Source organism: Cyprinus carpio, chromosome B2 (genome assembly GCF_018340385.1).
Source record: "Cyprinus carpio isolate SPL01 chromosome B2, ASM1834038v1, whole genome shotgun sequence".
NCBI lineage: Eukaryota > Metazoa > Chordata > Actinopteri > Cypriniformes > Cyprinidae > Cyprinus > Cyprinus carpio.
Window position 1 is genome coordinate 25,711,976 of NC_056598.1, and position 22,104 is coordinate 25,734,079.

A 22,104-nucleotide genomic window follows, 5' to 3' on the forward strand; every position below is an offset into this window, starting at 1 on the left:
AATTTTTCATTTAGCATTATTTTACCAAAATTCAACATTTCAGAATAAATAGCCATTTTAAACTACAGTCGTGGCCAAAAGTTTTGAGAATTACATAAATATTAGTTTTCAAAAAGTTTGCTGCTAAACTGCTTTTAGATCTTTGTTTAAGCTGTTTCTGTGATTTACTGAAATATAATTACAAGCACTTCATACGTTTCAAAGGCTTTTATCGACAATTACATGACATTTATGCAAAGAGTCAGTATTTGCAGTGTTGGCCCTTCTTTTTCAGGACCTCTGCAATTCGACTGGGGCATGCTCTCAATCAACTTCTGGGCCAAATCCTGACTGATAGCAACCCATTCTTTCATAATAACTTCTTGGAGTTTGTCAGAATTAGTGGGTTTTTTGTTTGTCCACGCGCCTCTTGAGGATTGACCACAAGTTCTCAATGGGATTAAGATCTGGGGAGTTTCCAGACCATGAACCCAAAATTTCAACATTCTGGTCCCCGAGCCACTTAGTTATCACTTTTGCCTTATGGCACGGTGCTCCATCGTGCTGGAAAATGCATTGTTCTTCACCAAACTGTTGTTGGATTGTTGGAAGAAGTTGCTGTTGGAGGGTGTTTTTGGTACCATTCTTTATTCATGGCTGTGTTTTTGGGCAGAATTGTGAGTGAGCCCACTCCCTTGGATGAGAAGCAACCCCACACATGAATGGTGTCAGGATGCTTTACTGTTGGCATGACACAGGACTGATGGTAGCGCTCCACCTTTTCTTCTCCAGACAAGCCTTTTTCCAGATGCCCCAAACAATCAGAAAGGGGCTTCATTGGAGAATATGACTTTGCCCCAGTCCTCAGCAGTCCATTCACTATACTTTCTGCAGAAGATCAATCTGTCCCTGATGTTTTTTTTGGAGAGAAGTGGCTTCTTTGCTGCCCTTCTTGACACCAGGCCATCTTCCAAAAGTCTTCGCCTCACTGTGCGTGCAGATGCGCTCACACCTGCCTGCTGCCATTCCTGAGCAAGCTCTGCACTGGTGGCACTCCGATCCCGCAGCTCAATCCTCTTTAGGAGACGATCCTGGCGCTTGCTGGACTTTCTTGGACGCCCTGAAGCCTTCTTTACAAGAATTGAACCTCTTTCCTTGAAGTTCTTGATGAACCTATAAATTGTTGATTTAGGTGCAATCTTAGTAGCCACAATATCCTTGCATGTGAAGCCATTTTTATGCAACGCAATGATGGCTGCACGCGTTTCTTTGCAGGTCACCATGGTTAACAATGGAAGAACAATGATTTCAAGCATCACCCTCCTTTTAACATGTCAAGTCTGCCATTCTAACCCAATCATCCTGACATAATGATCTCCAGCCTTGTGCTCGTCAACATTCTCACCTGAGTTAACAAGATGATTACTGAAATGATCTCAGCAGGTCCTTTAATGACAGCAATGAAATGCAGTGGAAAGGTTTTTTTTGGGATTAAGTTAATTTTCATGGCAAAGAAGGACTATGCAATTCATCTGATCACTCTTCATAACATTCTGGAGTATATGCAAATTGCTATTATAAAAACTTAAGCAGCAACTTTTCCAATTTCCAATATTTATGTAATTCTCAAAACTTTTGGCCACGACTGTACTATTTTCAAGTTGGTCAAGTGAATTTACTGTTCTAAAAGAACAGAAAGCTTCTTGTTGTGTGAGCTGTGCTTTACACACCACTGTGGAATTGACAGTAGACAATATGATTTTTTTTTTTTTGCCTGCAAAATTGTGCTGAAATTTTCTAATCCGCCCACACCTTAATAATGACTGTTAGTAATTTAACTTGTTACTGTTCTTTGGCATTTTTTAACCACTAAAGTAATAATTGTTGTATCTTTTTGTAGTTTGAGTGACATGATTCTTCAATATAAATTGTGAGTCACTGATACATGTAAGGTTGCGACCGAGCATAATCTTTCATGTGTGGATCTGGCCACCCGTTACGCTGAACCAGTGATCATTCAGAGGAGCAAAGAACAGACTGAGAAATACTATCGTGAACATGTGAGGTCTGTGGATGCTTCATCTCATCTGTTATCAAATGACAAGAATCACAGCATCAGAATAGATCAGCTGTTCAGTCCTGACTGTGATGGAAACAAACCAAAAACTGTGATTCTCAGTGGAGATTCTGGAAGAGGGAAATCCTTCACGCTACAGAAGATCATGTTGGACTGGGCAACTGGAGAACTTTACTCTGAAATCTTTGATGTAATGTTTCTGTTTAAGTGTGAAGAGCTGAAGTGTATTTTTGAGGAGATGAGCTTATTTGAGCTTTTGAGCTGGAGTTGCAGTTTAACATCGAATGAGATTTCACAGATACTGGAGTTAACATCAGAGAAAGTCCTCTTCCTCATTGATGGAATTGATGAGTATGTATCTCATCCACCCAGTCATTCAATGTTAGTACTCACTAATCCATCCGATAGAGCCCGACCTATGGACATTCTTAGAAGCGTGTTAAAGGGAATCTTGCTGCCTGAGTCATTCATGCTTGTCACCACAAGATCTGTAGCTGCTGATGCAGTGATGAATCTCCTCAAGGGTCCTCAGCGTTTCACTGAGATTGTGGGCTTCTCTGAGAGAGGGGTGCAGGAGTACTTCCAGAAGTTCTTTCAGGACAAAAAACTCTTCAGGAAAACATATGAGAGAGTGAAGATAAATGAAAGCCTCCTGACTGCCTGCTCTGTGCCTTTGCTGTGTTGGATGGTCTGTTTTTGTCTGAAGAAACACTTTACAGATGATGATCATGTGATAAGAGAACTAAAGACAAACACATCCATATATGTGCACTTTGTGTCCACTCTACTGGAGCATCATGACCAGAGTCAGTCTGTCCTCACCATGCTGAGGAGTCTGGGTCAGCGGGCAGAGGAAGGGGTGAAGAAGCGAGAAGGTCTTTTTGTAGAGAAGAGTGTGACTGCGACTGGCTTAGATCCTGCTACTAATGTGTTCTTGTATAAAGATAGTTTGAAAAGAAATAACAGACAGGTGCCAGTGTTCAAGTTTATGCATCTCAGCTTTCAGGAGTTTTTCACTGCTCTTTATTATGTTTTACTGGATAAAGAAGAGTCCTGGGGTAAAGTCACAGAGCTGTTGAACTCCATGAAATTGAAGGGTATAATCAATAGGCCTTATCCAGAAAGAAGATCAAATCCCATCCCTTCAGTCGTGATGTTTCTCTGTGGTCTCTTAAATGAGAAGGCGAGCAGCTCACTCTTTGAAATGATCAAGTGGACTGTTCCTCAAATCATAAAACTAAAGACAAACCTGCAGGAAAGTCTTCTTACAGTGAGAAGACAGCATGGATGTGAACTGTTCGCTCTGCGCTGTCTGTTTGAGCTCCAGGATGAGAAAGTTGTGAGGAGAGCTTTAGGAGACTGGGTATCCATGAATCTGCATAACGTTTCCCTGAGGAGCACAGACTGTTGGGTGCTGCTGTACTGTCTTCAGTGCTGTCCACACGTCAGATACTTGAACCTCATGTACTGTGATTTAACAGCTGAGAAACTCAAGATTCTTCAGCCAGCACTCTGTATGTGTAAGATTATGAGGTCAGTGTTTTTGTATGGAGAAACACTTAAAACTGAATTCTTGATTAACACCCTTTTGAAATACAATTGCTAATTATTAGTTTATTATATACAGCTGAGGTCAAAAGTTTGCATCCCCATTTCAGAATCATTAAAAAATGTTATTATTTTACCAAAATAAGAGGGATCAAACAAAATGCATGTTGTTTTTTATTTAGTACTGACCTGAATAAGATATTTCACATAAAAGATGTTTACATATAGTCTACAAGAGAAAATAATAGTTGAATTTATAAAAATGAACTGGTTCAAAATTTTCATCACCTTGATTCTTAATACTGTGTTATTACCTGAATGATCCACAGTTATTGTTGTTTTTTTTGTTTTTTTTTTTGTGATAGTTGTTCATGAGTCCCTTGAGTAAACAGTTAAACTGCCTGCTAAATGACAAACAGTTGTGATGATTGAATGAGTGACTACAAGGCTTGTGCAGCGCTTTGCAGACCAGTTGGCATATGAGATTATAGTCCCGCAAGAGCTATTGGAGAGCACATGACTATTTGTGCTTCTGAATTGCTCTCACGGTACTTTGATGTCATATGCTGATTGGTCTGCAAAGTGAACAAGCCTTAAGGCAGCTTAGGACTGGAGGGAATCTAGAACAAAGAAACACAGGTAACTGAGGAAAACAAACTACTAAAAGTCCATGAAATTGTAACAGAACACATATAGAACATGCCATCTACAATATTAGACAGATATTTGTCCTCTGATAAAATGGCAAGTAATGTTTACATTGTAATTGTTTAAAAACTTTCCGTTTATGAATTATACATTTGTGATATTTGCAAATAACAGTTTTTGTTTAAAGATAATATTTTTTAATTACTTTACTGATTTAAAAACTTTTCCGTTTTATTTCAAAACAATATGAAGTCAGCTTGAGTATAATACAGAAAGGTGGCATTTTGTGCAAATGCATTTTATACTAGATTTTTACAAATATCTGTCACACTTATATTTGTCATTGACTCATATCATGTTTAGGTTGTCAGTGGAGCACCTGTCAGAAGTTGAAGATTTGATCCAGATTCTTGGTGAATCAAAAATCCTGAGAGAGCTGAAGTAATTTTGAAAGACAACATCCTACCTCCAATACAGCAATATGAAATATCAAACCAGTCATCTGAACATAATAAGCTATCTCTTTTTTGTACTTGGTAGAGTTCAGGAGGATGAGAACAGTGCTGAGAGTCCCAGATGGTCACTTAACCTGTCAATCACTCGTGGAGATGTCTTGTAAGAACTTTTGCACATACATTGTGATCTTTCTAATAAAGATTAATATATAGAATAATTATATAGTCTTGTAAAAAAAAAAAAAAAAAAAAAAAGGTTCCAGAACACCACATAAATCATTCTTAGGGGGTGTACGGTGCTGTTATCAAATGTTTTTTTTTTTTTTGTCTGTTTCAGGTTGTCTTTGAGCTCCTCAGAGAAGAGTCCATCGTTCCCAGCAGTCTTAAACATCACACTTACATGTCCACAATCAGAAATATCCAGCACTGACTGGTCACTCTTCTTACAGAGACTCAGCAAGACAGGAAAAGTAGCCGAAGAGTAAGAAAAATACTAATTTTGCCATTGCTCTATTTATCTCATCAATAGCTTTACTGTTCTCCATACAGCTGGATATATAGCTGCCCACTGCTCCGGGTGTCTGTTCACGGTGTGTTCACTTCTCACTGCTGTGTGTGTGCACTTGGATGAGTTAAATGCAGAGCACCAATTCCGAGTATGGGTTACCATACTTGGCAAATGTCATGACTTTCACTTCACTTTTCACTCTCACTTACATGCAACAACCATTTAAATCTTTTGCAGTTCTTCAGCTCTTGATGAGCATGTCAGTTTGCTACTGTCTTCTTTTCACTCTGTGGGTTTGAAGATGTTGGATCTAAAGCTGGTCAGTCTGAATAGAAGCTGGGCTTCTGGGATCATTTGCCTCGTCCAGACCTGCACCAGTCTACAACAGCTCAAGTAAGACCATTTACTGTGGCGTCAGTTGCGTTGCTAAGGATTCTGGGCCCATTGCAATGATTTTGCTGTAAGGCCCTCTCAAAATCTCTTTCAGCGGGGGCCCTATGCACTCTGTCCCCCCCTTTTTCTTCCCAGTAGCGATGGCACTGTGTGGCCCCATGAAGTTACTGGATGCTTAAATCAAAAACATCTGAATTTCATCACATTTGATTTGAAAAAAAAATCTGCATCATCTACACATAAATTTGCAGCAATCTGTCATGAACATGGCAAAAGGTGAGAGAAGGGGATGAACAAATTTGGGCTTTAGTTTGGTCTGTTTTCCTCACACAAAGGGGAGGCTATGAGAATCCCAGTGAGCCAAGGGTGAACTCCTTTATTACAATTGGCGGCAATTCTACATTATAGATTTGATATTAATAAAATAATAGTTTAATTATAATAGTTTAAATGTGCTGCAGGCTAACTGAATCAGAACTGAACTCAACATTTTTTGTAAGTATGTTATATTGGTTTTTGTGTATCAACAATATTGCAGTGTCTATGCTGATTTGCCTGTTAGAAGAGGGAATCATGTTGCTGAACCAATCACTGACAGATCCCACACTGCACTGTGATCATTGAAGGGTATGTATGTAACTCAACAGCTGTCCATCTGATATGCTTCGCGGATGCTCCTTTTTTATTTTAACTCAATTAATACCACAAAACAAATAAGTTACTTATGATACAGTGTGCATATATATTATGTGTTAATCTACAAATTATGCCTGTAGGTCCACAGAAAGTGTTTTTTAAAAAAAAAAAAAAAACTGTTTATCAAGGTGATATTTAGCTGATACTTTAGTCTTCTGATTTCAAAATAAATCGAATTACCCTTATATTTTGGTTTAAACATTAGGTGCCAAATTTTCGAATATTTAATCGTATGTTTGTAGAGTCTCACTTTGATGTCTGATTTAGAGAGGTGGTGTTTAAAAATACAGTCCACCATTATGGATATTAACACAAAAAAAAAATCTATATATACATATAGACACACACACAAACCCGATTCCAAAAAAGTTGGGACACTGTACAAATGTGAGTAAAAAAGGAATGGAATAATTTCCAAATCTCATAAACTTATATTTTATTCACAATAGAATAGAGATAACATCTGATGAAAGTGAGACATTTTGAAATGTCATGCCAATATTGGCTCATTTTGGATTTTCATGAGAGCTACACTTTCCAAAAAAGTTTGGGACAGGTAGCAATAAGAGGCCGGGGAAAAGTTAAATGTACATATAAGGAACAGCTGGAGGACCAATTTGCAACTTATTAGGTCAATTGGCAACATGATTGGGTATAAAAAGAGCCTCTCAGAGTGGCAGTGTCCTCTCAGAAGTCAAGATGGGCAGAGGTTTACCAATTCCCCCAATGCTGCGGCGGAAAAAAAATAGATGAGCAATATCAGAAAGAGTTTCTCAGAGAAAAATTGCAAAGAGTTTGAGAGTTATCATCATCTACAGTCCCATAATATCATCGCCGAACATTCAGAGAATCTGGAACAATCTCTGTGCGTAAGGGTCAAGGCCGGAAAGCCATACTGGATGCCCATGATCCTTCGGGCCCTTAGACGCACTGCATCACATACATGAATGCTACTGTAATGGAAATCACAACATGGTCTCAGAATACTTCCAGAAAAACATTGTCGGTGAACACAATCCACTGTGCCATTCGCCGTTGCCGGCTAAACTCTATAGGTCAAAATTAAGCCATATCTAAACATGAATCCAGAAGCACAGGCATTTTCTCTGGTCCAAGGCTCATTTAAAATGGACGTGGCAAAGTGCGGACAACTAGAAGCCTGTATTAGACAAGAATGGGACAACATTCCTATTCCTAAACTTGAGCAACTTGTCTCGCATCCCCAGACGTTTGCAGACTGTTTAAAAAGAAGAGGGGGTGCCAACTTTTTTTGAGATGTGTTGATGCCATGAAATTTAAAATCAACTTATTTTTCCCTTAAAATTATAACATTTTCTCAGTTTAAACATTTGATATGTTATCTATTGTCTGATTCTGAATAAACTATTGAAAATTTGAAACTTCCACATCAGTGCATTCTGGTTTTTATTCACAATTGGTACAGTGTCCCAACTTTTTTGGGAATCGGGTTTTGTGTTGTATATATATATATAGTACCTATATATATATATATAAATTTTTTTTTTACTGTGTAAGAGTATGAACCAAAACCTAAAAAAAGGATTCAAGGAGAATGTTGATATATTTGCATATGTTTATTTATCCTGGTGTTTCCTCCATCTTTATTAGGAGTAAGAGCAGTAAACATACTGACCATGTGCAAAGAAGCTGGACGTGCAGTCACAGCTGTTATATGACAAAGTGAAAATTCACTTCAAACCGAGCATTTTTGAAACAGCTAAAGAAGTGAGGTCATCTTATCATTTTGTAATGTTTTCTTTTTATAAGTTTATCATCCTTTCCATTTATCAAACATCATACATCTTCTGCGCTCCAATGTGAAACATCTCTGAGCCGGAACAAATCTGTCATGAATCTTTACTGTCAGTCTTGTGTTTCACATTTGGTGATTCTGATCAGTGGGTTCAGGTTGGGATGGCCGTTAGCATGTACCGAGATGAAGGAGCGGTCAGAGTTCAGGAATCAGCACTCCTGGCGGTTCGATCGAGTGCAGCAGGACCAGAATGCGATGGGGTCTGTTGCTGGTGACATCACATCTCCAGTAACCGGGTGCAGTGGATGGAGGTTTCCTCAGTGAAGAGACTGGAGAGGCTTCAGTGTGAGCGAAATTGGTCCTGTGAGTTATTGTGACAGTGTCTCAGGGAAACTGGAGTAGGCCCATTCTGCCTCATTCTCCTGTGGCAAAGGTCATACTCCTCTCTCAATGTGCTTTAAAAGTCCTTTGAGAATCTTGAATCATTGGAGCTGACCTTGTTGTTCATGCCAAAGATACTACCACCATCCTTTTGGCCTGACCACAGTATTACAGAAAAATAGCATGTCCTGTGGACAACTTTAATCTTCTTATCTTCAATGACATCCCGAAGATCCTCTGATCTCCATGTCTACTTCTTTCCCGTTTGATACTATTTTTGCAAAGGAAAAATTAAGCAGGAAAAACCGCAAATAATCCTCTTGTCCTTGAAATGAGCACCCCAGCCCTGGCATGAAAACTCAAATGGACACACCACATGTTCTTAAAGTATCTGGTGCCAGTGTAGATTCTGAAGAAGGGATTACATTTTTAAGCAGTATTCACCCAGTCTTCTTCAAAATCAAACAAGACATAGATGGGGATGTTCAGATGACTCTCATCAAACAGCAGCATGAAATGTTTGTGTGGAAAACAATCATTTGGAAAGACAAACTTAATCAGAAAAAACAAGAAATGAGAGATTTAATGGCCAGGTATGTTAAACCTGATATATTTATTTCTGAAATCACATATACCAGGGTTTAGAAAACGTATACCAGTGCATTCAAGTTATATGATTTCAGGAAGAGGAGCTTTAACTCTTTGAAGAACTTGTATGTTCTGATTCTTAACCCTCTGGTTGTGACGGCTGGTAAAAGAGGAGGAAGCAATTGCAGGCAATCAGAAGAAGTTTATTGAAATCAGAGTCCAGAATGTAGGCAATGGCAATCTAAGGTCTACGGTTGTGGAGAAGAGCTGGATGGTGAAGTCGCAGGTGAAGGTGAAGACGGTCAATGGATGAAACCAGGAACAGACCGAACACTGACACGAAGATCGACAACACGAATACAATCCAGCACACGAACACCGGAAGACGGTAAACCCAACTAGGCAGTGGAGACATGAATGATGATCTGACAACAGACAGAGAGATGAGTGAGTATATGTAGCTGGAGTGGAGATGAGGATCAGCTGGGAACGAGACAATCAACACACAGGTGACAACAATCAACCAAACGAGCACCATGGAGACTACATTGGAGTACAACAACAAACACAAACAACATGACATCGAGGAAAGCAATGGATTCCTACCGTGAGACAGTACCCTCCCCCAGGACGTCACCTGATCGTTCCCAGCCTGCTTTACCTGTAGGTGTAATCATCAATAAGGCGGTGATCCAGTATGTCCCGAAGGTAGGAACCCACCTTCTCTCCTCCGGACCGTAACCTTCCCAATCCACCAAGTACTGCAAATCCAGCGTCCCTCCGGCCGTAGAGTCCAGAATACGATTAACCAAATATCTTGGTTTCCCCATTAATCGATCGTAGGCGGGAGAACCGCAGGCAGTTAAGGCGGGGAAAAATCACCGGGTTAATTTTGGACACATGGAACACGGGATGAACCACTCCTGTGCGGAGTGGGAGAGCTAAGACGCACTGTTACCGGATTACCGATTTTGGTAACAGAAAGCGGGCCAATAAATTTGGGAGCAAGCTTGTGTTAAACAGGCGCATCTGAATATTCTGGGTAGAAAGCCGCACTCTTTGACCGACGGCGTAGCAGGGAGGCTTCGACCGGTGGCGATCGGCCTTAGCCGTATGCCGACCTAGCCTGGAGCAGAAACTCTATGACCTCTGGTCCGGAATGGCGGTGACTACCTCTGACTAGATCGTGTCGCGGAGGACGAAACCTCGGATTCCTCAGATTGACAAAAATAGGTGGTTGGTACCCTAAACTACACCTAAATGGAGACATGCCCAGAATGACACTGGTAAAGAATTGTGTGCGTACTCAACAATTGAGAGTTGCTGACCTGGTGATCTAAGGATTATTGAAGCCAAACATCTTAAAAACCACTTCGACATCCTGATTGGCTCGCCTTCGGTTTGACCATTGCTCTGGGATGGAACCCGGAAGAAAGACTCAACAGTCGCTCCTAACAATTTACAAAAATTCTCGCCAAAATGGACACAAATTAGGGGACTCCTTAGTCAGGAAAACCACGCCTGTCGGAAGGCCATGTATACCGAAGACGGTCAATGACAGCTACCGCTGTTTCCTATTGATGGTAATTTGGGCAAGGGAATGGGGACGAGAACCGCCATCATTACTGTTGTAACACCGGTGATTAAGTTCTTCAGAGGGCCCTGGAGAGGCGGATACAATGAAATCTAGCTAAAATGTGGGACCAGGGTCTCGGCGGACAGGTGACAGCGTAAGAGTAACCCATCTGAGTAGGTCGCACAGTCTTACCAACCAGCGCAAACTGAACAAGCCAAGACGAAGTCGCGGACGCCACGGAGCCATACCCAGGCCACCCAAAATCGCTGCTTCGACTCAGGAAACCTAGTTCTACTAACCCTGCGACAAGCAACACTGGAACAATGACCACTGGAGAACGCCTGACCGCAACCTCCGCACAAACAATCGGGTTCGGTGGGCAACGGTCGGGGCGCACTTTCTAAGGCGGAAGTCAACGCCTTCGATTCGGCCTCCCATCTGAGCCGGAGGATAATGGGATGGTCCCCGGTAAAATGGCCTGAGAAAGCAGTAATGATCGGAACGCCAAAAAGACGGATAAAGCATCGGGTTTGATGTTCTGGAACCCGCCGGCTGGTAAGAAAGTGTAAAATCGAACGACCAAAATACACGCCCACCGAGCCTGCCTGGAGTTAGTCTTTACGGTTCTAATGTATCGAGATTCTTATGGTCCATTCCATACAATGAAAAGGTATTAACTGACCCTTCAAGCTGTAGTGACTTCATTCTTCCAGTGCAAGTTTCTGACTGCCAACAACTCCTCGGACATTGCCAATGTCATAATTAACCTCTGCAGGAGATAACCGGTGAGAATAATACGCTATGGGATGCACCCTTTCCGCCTGAGGATGCGCTGCTGGGGACAACACGACTGCTCCTACCCCCACCTCTGACGCCACCGGCACTCACTATGAATTGACGGAGCGCATCAGGTGACGCAGAATGGAGCTGAAACAAAGCAGCTTAGTTTGGCAAACGAGCCTCAGCGCGCTGACCACCTGAACGCCAAACTAGGGAGGTCAAGGGCGTCAGAGGAGCGGCTAGTTAGCTGAAATTAAGTGTATCGAACGGGCCGGGTAAAATTTTTGGCGAACCCCAGAAATCTCTGCAGGCCTTTGGTGACTCTGGGGATGCACACCACACAGCCTTAACCTTCAGGATCCATAACACCCTCAGTCGAAATGATGCGGGTCCCTAGAAAAGAAACAGACTGTATGAAAACGATTTCTCCGCTTCTGACAAACAATCCATTCTCTAGCAACCGCAGAAGCACTCACGTATCGGTTGCACGGTTCTGAGAGACGGAAGAAAAATCAATATGTCATCCAGGTAAACATATATGAACAGATCGACCATGTCTCGCAACACGCCATTAACGAAAGTGCTTGGAAGACTGCCGGCGAAATCTGTTAGGTCCGAAGGCATCACGCAGTACCCCAAAATGGCCTCTAGGGGTGTTAAAGGCAGTCTTCCACTCATCCCCCTCCTGATGCGGACCAAATGATAAGCATTACGTAAGTCCAATTTAGTGAAAACGGACGCCCCTGCAACCTCTCAAAGCTGAAGACATAAGCGCAAAGGATAGGTATTCTTACCGCTATGTTGTTCAGCCCTCGGTAGTCAATGCAAGGTCGCAAGGATCCGGCCCTTCTTTCCCACAAAAAAAGAACCCCGCTACTGCGCTGGAGAAGAAGAAGGGCGGATGAACCCCAAGCTGCTAGAGAACTGATATATATATCTCCGGTCACCGCCTCTGGAATAGACAAAGAATATAACTTGCCCTTAGGGCGGAGAAGTTCCTGGCACAACTCTATCGCACAAAGTCATAGGGACGGAGGAGGAAGAGAATCAGCCCGAGGCTTACTGAACACCTCCTTCAGGTCGCGGGTACCCTCCAGGGCACGTTAGCCAAATCCACTGCTTCCCTGGAAACACAGACTCCAGAAACATTAACACCAGCAGACAAAAGACAAGACAATGACACTCCCTCGCCCAGCTAACCACAGATCCGAGGCGCCACTGATCCCGGGGGTTGTGTTTCTGGAGCCAGGTGTGACCTAGAACAATGGGGGATTGAGGTGAGTCCGCGGATGTAAATGAAATCTCGCATGGCTGCTGAGGATGTGATGAGAGAAACCGTACAGTGGTCTGTGTGGGATGACTGGCAGTTCAGTGTCCGTTGAGAGTAAAAGGTGTACCGGGGTGTTTGAGGGAGGTGAGAGGAATGTTGAGTTTAGCAGCCAACTTAACAGTCCATAAAACTACCCTCTCTGCCCCAGAATCCACCAACGCTTGATGATCGAAAGTGCGTGGGTGGACCAATCGTAGACCTCACCGGAAGGAGTGTCGAGCGTAGATGAGGTCTTCCTGGTAGAGATCCCGCACCATAGTAGCCTCCCGCTTACCATCGGCTTGGTCTTTTACCGACAGCTTGATGTGAAATTCTTGGCCGCCGCGAGTATAAACATAGTCCCAGGGATCTCCGGCCGATCCTCTCCTCCCCGGAGAATGCAGCTCGCCCCACCTGCATGGGTTCAAGATTCCCCGGTGGGCTGACCGCTAACCTCCTGAGCTGACGCTGAGCCTCCGGTCTGGTCGCGAGAACTGCTCTCCCCCGCCTGGCGCAAGGCTTGGTCGAAGCCGGGTTGTTCACTCTGATGGTGGGAGGTCGATCAGGCCATTGAGAGAAGCGGGGGAGCCCGGACGGGCGCTGGATCTTCCTGTTGACGCGGTCAGCCAACCCGCGCAGGAAGTGATCCCACTGGCGCTCTTCGCTCCACTCTCCTTTACACTCACCGCCAGGGTGCGCGGAACTCATTAGAATAGTCTGGCTACGGACCTGTCTCTTCCTGATCGGTGGTCCCGGTGAGAGCCCAGCCGCCCCTCCCCGGGCGGCATCGAGCGTCGTCGGCGACCCGTCTCATCTCCTCCCGTAAGTGGGCGTGGAACTTAGGCACACAGCAGCTGTCTTGGTTCTCCCACACCGCCGTCTCCCCCAGAGGGCAGCTCCCCCCCGTTAGTAGTGACAAGATCTACGCCACCTTCATTTCCTCGGGTGTGAAACGTATGGGCTGCAGGGGCTAAGTGCAGAGAACAATGAGACAGAAATGATCGACAAAAACTTTGGCTCACCCGCATATTTCTCAGGGATGGGGAGGCGTGGTTCGACTGGGAAATCCTCCGGAGACGCATCGGGCGGTGTGGGTGGCGTGGGAGGCGAGCGGGTGGCGGTTGTTGCTGTCGCGAGCCTGGAGAGCGAAGCTCGACACCTTCGGCCACCATTGCTTGGAAAGCTCGACCCATCTCATCTATCGCCTTGTCTTAAGCGATCCATGCGATCAACGGCCTTCTGCAAAACTCCTCTAGATGAGATGGGGAGCCATCGCCTGCTGCTTCCATGATGGTCAGATCCTACTGTGGACGGCTGGTGGTAAAAAGGGGAGGAAGCAATTGCAGGCAATCAGAAGAAGTTTATTGAAATCAGAGTCCAGAATGTAGGTAATGGCAACGAAGGTCTACGGTGGCGTGGAGAAGAGCTGGATGGTGAAGTCGCGAGGTGAAGAGTGAAGACGGTCAATGGATGAAACCAGGAACAGACCGAACACTGGACACGAAGACGCACAACACGTAATACAATCCAGCTTACCTAACACGGAAGACGGTAAACCAACTAGGCAGTGGAGACATGAATGAGGGATCTGACAACAGACAGAGAGATGAGTGAGTATATGTAGCTGAGTGGAGATGAGGGATCAGCTGGAGCGAGACAATCAACACACAGGTGACAACAATCAACCAAACGAGCAATATTGAGACTACGTGAGGTTAACAACAAACAACAGTAAAACATGACATCGGGAGGAAAACAATGGATTTCCTGCCTGCGGACACTGGTGTTTTGTCTCTGTCATTTTGATAAAAAAAGTTTTGAATTTTTTAAAAAATCGCCAGCTAACCATGATGCATTAACTGACAGTTTAACATTCAAAAATATAAAATATGGCAAAAATCGCTTTTTGGTACTTACTAAATATATATCCAAATGGAAACCTGAAGTAGTAATGTCTGAAAAGACTGTTCTCTTGTCCTAAAATGAACAATACCAGATTTGCTAATAATGTCTTATATATGAAGAAAGCCAACTGTTTTATCATCATGTACTCACAAAAAGATGTCAACAGCTGCTGTTTAATGGATACTGTTTAAAGAAAAACAATGTGAAAAACTGAAATGAACTGATGTTAATTAAAAAATATTTAATATTAAGTATTTTTTATAACTAAATTTTATAAAGTTAGACAGCACTCAAATGGTAACCCTCAGAACTTTCAAAATCTCATAAAAACACAGACTGTTGCAATATATTTGGTCAGATAAAATGATTTCAAAGGTGAATGTAAGAAAATCTGTACAGGATTTATTTCTATATTCTTATGTGATAAATTAATTTTAATGTATCATCCAGTTTGTCATGGCTCAGGTACACATACATATTGGGTTATTGTTTAGGCACTTTTGATAAGTGAATTTTTGGAAATACAAAATGAAATAATACAGTGCTATTTATGTTTTTTTTTTCACTCCAAATTGTGGTAACAGTGTATATGTTAATCTTTAATAAATTAATTTGTAGGTTTGGCAGGTTGTCCACAGAAATGAGAAAGCACATCCCTGAAGGACAGAAGCTGAAGCCAATGAAAGGTACAAATGATACTCTATCTGTATAATTAATGCTTTCAAAAAATATTTAGCTCTTTGTTGAACATGATATTCTTTTACATTTTGTCCCAACTTAATTTTAACTATGTACATCTTAAATTTGTAAAATGTTTACTTGCGTTGGGAATACATGAATTAATTTCACTTGCCTTGAAAACACTCAAGGATTTTGAGTTTGGATACCACACAGTCAGTAAATTTAAGCTATTAAGATAAACTAAATTTGTATGTAAACGAACATAATAAATGTTTTGTTTTTAAGAAATGTGGCTTTAAAAAAACTGTAATTGTGGAAGTCTTTTCAGGAGGAATAGAAAGTACAAAAGAACAGGATTTGTTCGAACAATAAATCTTTTGTAACACTGTTAGCCATTAAACTGATTGTTATGTCCTTCTTGTGTGTTTTTATTGTAACTATTGTACTCTTCTGTTTTTCTGTAGGTTGGAGTGACACAATTCTTCACTATAAAGTATCTGTCATTGATAAATGTAAGTTTGTGACCAAGTGTAATCTTCCAACTGATGAATGTGGAGCTGGCAGGCCGTTTATACTGAACCAGTGATCATTCAGAGGAGCAAAGAGCAGAATGAGAAATACTATCGTGAGCATGTGAGGTCTGCACATGCTTCTGATTAAATACATCCTCTCATCTGTTATCAAAATGACAAGAATCACAGCATCAGAATAGATCAGCTGTTCCGTCCTAACTGTGAAAAACACCCAAAAACTGATGCTCAGTGGAGATTCTGGAAGAAGGGAAATCAATTCACGCTCAGAAGATCCTGTGTGGACTGGGCATTTGGCAAACTTTACTACAAAAACTTTAATGTATTTTCCCTATTAAATGTGAAGAGCTGAAGTGTATTTTCTGAGGAGTATGACTATTTGAGCTTTTGAGCTGAGTTGCAGTTGACATTATATCAGATCCACAGATACGGATAACCCAGAGAAAGTCTCACCTCATGTGATGAATTGATGAGTATGTATCTCATCCCCCCTTCATTCGAGGTTAGGACTCACAAATTCCTCGATAGAGCCCGACCTAGTACATTCTTAGAATCGTGTTTAAAGGAATCTTGCTCTGGCCTAGACATTCATGTTTGTCACCACAAGATCTCTAGCTGCTGAGGCAGTGGATTGATCTCCACAAGTTCCTCAGTTTCACTGGGGGAGAGTGTGGCTTCTCTGAGGAGAGGGGTGCAGGAGTACTTCCAAAGTTCTTTCAGGAGTGACTCAGCCTCTTCAGGAAAACATATGAAGATGAGTAAGATAATGAAAGCCCCGATGCCCCTGCTCTGTGCCTTTGCTGTGTTTGGATGGGCTGTTTTTGTCTGAAGAAACCCTTTTACAGATGCGTATCATGTGATGAGAAAACTAAGACAAACACCTCCATATAGTGCACCTTTGTTGTCCACTCTACTGGAGCATCATGACCAGAGTCATTCCCTGTCCCTCACCATGCGTGAGAGTCTGGGGGGTCACGGGCAGAGAAGGGGTGAAGAAGCGGAATGTCGTTTTTTGTAGAGAAATGTGACTTTGCGACTGGCTTAGATCCCTGCTACGAATGTGTTCTTGTATAAAGAAGTTTGAAAAGAAATAACAGACGGGGCCAGTGTTCAATTTATATGCATCTCAGCTTTCAGGAGTATTTTCACAACTGCCTCTTTATTATGTGTTTACTGATACAACAGATTCCTGGGGGAGTCCAGATCTGTTTGGACCGCCCTGAAAATGAAGGGGATAATCAATAGGGCCTTCCTCTCCAGAAAGAAGATCAAATTCCCCATCCTTCAGTCGTGATGTTTGCTCTGTGGTCTCTTAATGAGGAAGGCGAGCAGCTCACTCTTTGAATGATCAAGTGGACTGTTCCTCAAATCAATAAAACTAAAGACAAACCTGCATGAAAGTCTTCTTCTTACAGTGATAAGAAATAATGGATGTGAACTGTCGCTCTGCGCTGTCTGTATGAAGCTCCAGGATTAGAATGTTGTGAGGAAGCGTAGGAGACTGGGTATCCATGAACTGTATACAATTTCCCTGAAGAGCACAGCTGTTGGGTGCTGCTGTTACTGTCCTGAGTGCTGTCCACACGTCAGATCCTGAACCTCATGTCTGTGATTTAACAGCTGAGAAACTCAGATCTTCAGCCATCACTCTGTATGGTGTGAGATATGAGGTCAGTGTGTTTGTGCATTTGTAAATTCACAAACGTATTATTGATTGAAAACTCCTTTTAAATACATTTACTACATTTTTTAATAATACAGTAAAGCATTTATTATCTAAATTAATTTCTTGTGTTTGACTCAATGTTGTCAGTAAGCACCTGTCCCAGAAGTTGGAGATTTGATCCAGAACAAAAAAAAAAAAATTTTCTTGGTACATCTAAGTCTTGAAAAAAATGAGGTATTTCACAAACATAACTGCATCTGATCAAGCCTATGAAATATTTATCACTATAAATTGTTGTAGTTTACAGAAGAGGATTAGGTCAAGCGTAAAAAAAAAAAAAAAAAAAAAACATCTCGAAAAAGTCATTATCATACAAGATTAAACTTGGTAAATTCAAGAAAAATTTTGAATAAAATATTGAGATTAACTCATTTCAATTTGAGAATAAAGTTGTTATATTCGAGAATACACACTCATTAATTGTCGAGAAAAAAAAGACAGAGATACATTTTGAGAATACACTCATTAATTCCGAGAGAAAAAGTCTGTTTTTCGAGAAAAACTCGGAATAAACACCATTCATTCATTTAATCTCACATTAATTTCAACATTTTTCCTTGAAATTTAACAAGTTATCTCGTATTAAATAATGACTTTAATCGCGAGATGGTTTTTTAATATCTTTTTTTATTATTGCTTGGGCCCTAATCCTCTTCTTTATTATACATTTTGTTCCTGTAGGGTCAGGAAAGTGGAACAGTGCAGAAAGTCCAGATGGTCACTTGACCTTCAGTCCTCATGGAATGTTCTGTAAGAAACTATAACACTAGGCTGTAATCGTTATCAAAAGCAAAACACGCAGCTATAGTGAGTGTAGATGCTGTTATCAAATGTTTTTCTCTGTGTGGGGTGTTTTTTTTCTGTCTGTTTCAGGTTGTCTTTGACTCCTCAGAAGAAGAACCGCATCATTGCCTGCGTCCTTAAACATCACATTACATTCCACAATCAGAGATATCCAGCACTGACTGGTCACTCTTCTACATAGAACTCAGCAAGAGCAGAAAAAGTAGCAGAAGAGTAAACAATATTCTTTTTTGCCATTGGCTCTGTTTATCTCATCAGTAGATTTACTGTTAATATCAGACTTGTTTGTGGTCACATATATTTTTGCAGTTCCTTTCGCTCTTGATGAGCATGTCAGTTTGCTGCTGTCTTCATTTCATCCTGTGTGTTTGAAGACCGTGAATCTGAAGCTGGTTCATCTGAATAATGGAGCTGGGCTCTGGGATTATTTTCCCGCCCCAGACCGGCACCAGTATACAGCAGCTCAGGTTATATGCTTTATTCATGAAACGGAATTTCTGTCATGTCCTTGAGACCATATACAAGGCACCATAACGTTACTGGATGCTTAAGTCACACTTTTAGTACACATAAACTTCATGATAAAGATGTTATGTAAGAGGATAGTTTTTGATCGGTTCCCACACGAAGCTATTGTATGGCTCACTGAGACGCAATATAGGGGGTAAATAATGTCACTTATTTGTATGATTGATTTTATGGTACATTTGCATCATATTTTAAAAAGCTCAAGATCCCATTTATTGTAATATACCAGCGGCTATTTATTTAGAACAGCCCTTTTTGTTGTAATGTCCTTTTCGAGAACCACATGTTGAGTAAAAATAATGACACAACCTACTCATCATTGAGTTGAGTTAAATCCTCCTCGACAATGGTGAAGGTCGTTTAAGCAGTTTGGTTCAATGCTGAACTTGCAAAACTCTTTTAAGATGGCGAAGATTTTGGCCAGCTTTGGTGGTATGGTACAGGTTTTTAAGGGGGGTTAGGGAGATGGGTAGGTGTAAGTCATAGAGGGCCTACTACGGAAATTACTTACAGATTGCAAGTACATGGAGATATTTCTAATAGTACAATGAATTTTCATGTTGCAGTACAATGAAAATATGTATGTGCACAATAAGTGATACTGTAATTAAATGATTGACCTTAATGTTAGGTCCATAGTAGTTAAGAAGTGTAATACAAAGTGCGGAACAAATATCATTGCTTTGAATGAAAGCAGTGCAAAATTAGGTTATTGCTTCTTGATGATTTTGTAACATGAATATTTCAGTGTCAGTGTCTCTGGATTGCTTTTGGAGGAAGGACTCATGTTCTGAAGACATCAGCTGACAGAGCCACACTGCACTGTGATCATTGAACGGGTTTGTGTGCTTATGTTTTTTATGCATGTTGTAAATGTTAACTAGTTTAAAACACAAAACACATGACAAATTACGTTAAATAGGGATAGACCAAACTAAAAATATACCACATAACTTTATAGCGACAATTTTTAAATACAGTCATCATATAGGTTATAAGATCTAACAAAAAACATGGTTTCTTGTTTCCTACAAAAGATGAAAAAGCTACTGGTGGTCTATTTTGAATCCTTTTCTTTTTAAAAAAAATCCATGGTTTTTTCTCAATGTTTATCAAGGAGGAATGCAGTAAACTTCACTGAACAGTGCAAAGAACAGGACTGGAGTCACATCTGTAATGAGAAAGTGGAGATTCACTTAAAACCAAAGGTTTTGAAAAAGATGGAAGAGTGAGATCATCTTATATTTTTTATAGACTGTTTCTCTTTCACACATTTATCATTTCATTTATCATTGTAATCCCTGTTCTCTAGGCCAACCATCTCTGACTCTGAACCGTCTGGACTGAATCTTCAGCCGCTCCCAGTGTGTCAGTCTTGTGTTCACATTGGTGATTCTGATCGTGGGGTCAGGTGGAGCCGTCACTCTGTAAAGATGAAGGAGGGTCCAAGAGTTCAGGAAATCAGCACTCCGGCGGTCTCGATTCGAGGTGCAGCAGGACCCAGAAGTGCGCTGGGTTTCTTTATCTGTGCTAGGGGTGATTGTCCACTCTCCAGTTACCGGTGCAATGGATGGAGGTTTCCTCAGTGAAGAGCTGAGAGGGATTCAGTTGTGAGCGAATTGGTTCCCTGTGATTGATGTGACAGTGATCTCAGGGAAACTGGAGGGGCTCATCTGCCTCAGTTATGCCTGTTTAGCAGAGTCAGACCCCTCTCTCACACGAAGTGTAAAGGTCCTCAGTGTTGAAGATGAGGGGGACTATATCCTTGGAATCAGTGGAGTTGACGTCCTGTTTTCACTATGCTCTAAAGTACTCCAACATCTTTAGTCTCCTAAAACAGTGCTTAGTGACAACTTAGGGATATCAGTGAAAAGTGACACTGTGATCTAGCTGATCTTCAATGACTCAAAAGAACCCCATCATTCTCCATGTGTATTTTTTTCCCATCAGATTCACTTTTTAAACGAAAAAATTAAAACGGAGGACAAAACAGAGTCATCCAATCAAGTGTTTCAAGACCTGAAACTCCCTCCACTGCGGATGATGAAACAACACAGTCGTGAGGTTTCTGGTGGCTCTGTCCAACCCGAAGCAAATCAATTTTTAAGAGGTGACATCGACGCCCAAACTTCTTTCAGGTCAAACATCCTGTGGTCCAATGACATCAAAATGTCTCTAAGTCGAGTGGATGATCAGAAATCAGTTTGGACTGCAAAACAGTTTGGAACGAATTAATCAACATGCATCCAAACAGGGCCGAGACTTTTGTTTCAAACTGGACCAAACCAAATACACCCACCAATGGCTGTTAACTTTGATAAAGTTCAGTTTTTTGATAGAATTGGGTTGTGCTCTTTATATTAAAAGTGTTGAAACATGTGAATAACACTTGCCGACAACTTGCTGCAGAAGAAAATCAGTCATGAAGAATATATTCTGAAATCACACATCCAACTTCAACCAGTGAAGCCAGCATGAGGAAGATCTGCAAGCATAGTGCGTAAAGGTAGTGACACTGTGAAAGAAATGTTCATCTCCATTCTTCTGGCAGAAGATCCCAACCTTTAAATCATCTGCCTTTACTGACTCTTAAACTTTTTTGCTGGATGATTCTAAATTTTGACATGTAAACTACAGGCGACCAAATGCCTGGAGAGCTCACCCTCCCATACTGCAGCTTTTTGGAGAACAGTTATTTTAACAAATCATATTCATGTTAAAGAACATTCAAATGCTCTGCTTGCCTTTAAAAATGAAAGGGGGAGGGGGACTGTTGCAATATAATTTCCTGTCTGATACGAACACTGATAATGTGAATCCAAATTATTTCTGTACAGTTTTATTCTATAGAGTTGTGTGTTGTAATGCTGACGGTTCGTGGTATATCCTGGGAAGAACTCCGCATTTTGCCATGGCGACTTACCTGTGATGAATTTACGGCTGAGGGGGAATAATTTCACTCATGTTGGTTGCGTTCAACGTCACATTTACATCGGCCGTATATTTGAATTTGTGTCTGGTAGATATAATTTTAAAATAACGTTATTAACCGTGTTATGTTCATCATTTTAAAAAAACAGTGTTACTATTTCAATTTGATTTATTTCTGTTTCTGGTTATGTTCCTTGCAACATTATGTAACATACTGCTTTTCTGTGTTTTCGATCCTTGAACTGGTTTCAGAGCCCTGGTGCAGACAGAACAATATGACGAACAGA

At 41.3% G+C, this 22,104-nt stretch overlaps 1 pseudogene; it reads left to right on the forward strand.

The window, feature by feature from the left end:
• Positions 1-1,798: 1,798 nt before the first annotated feature.
• LOC109083561 lies at positions 1,799-21,454 on the forward strand (annotated as a pseudogene).
• The last annotated feature ends 650 nt before the right edge of the window (positions 21,455-22,104 follow it).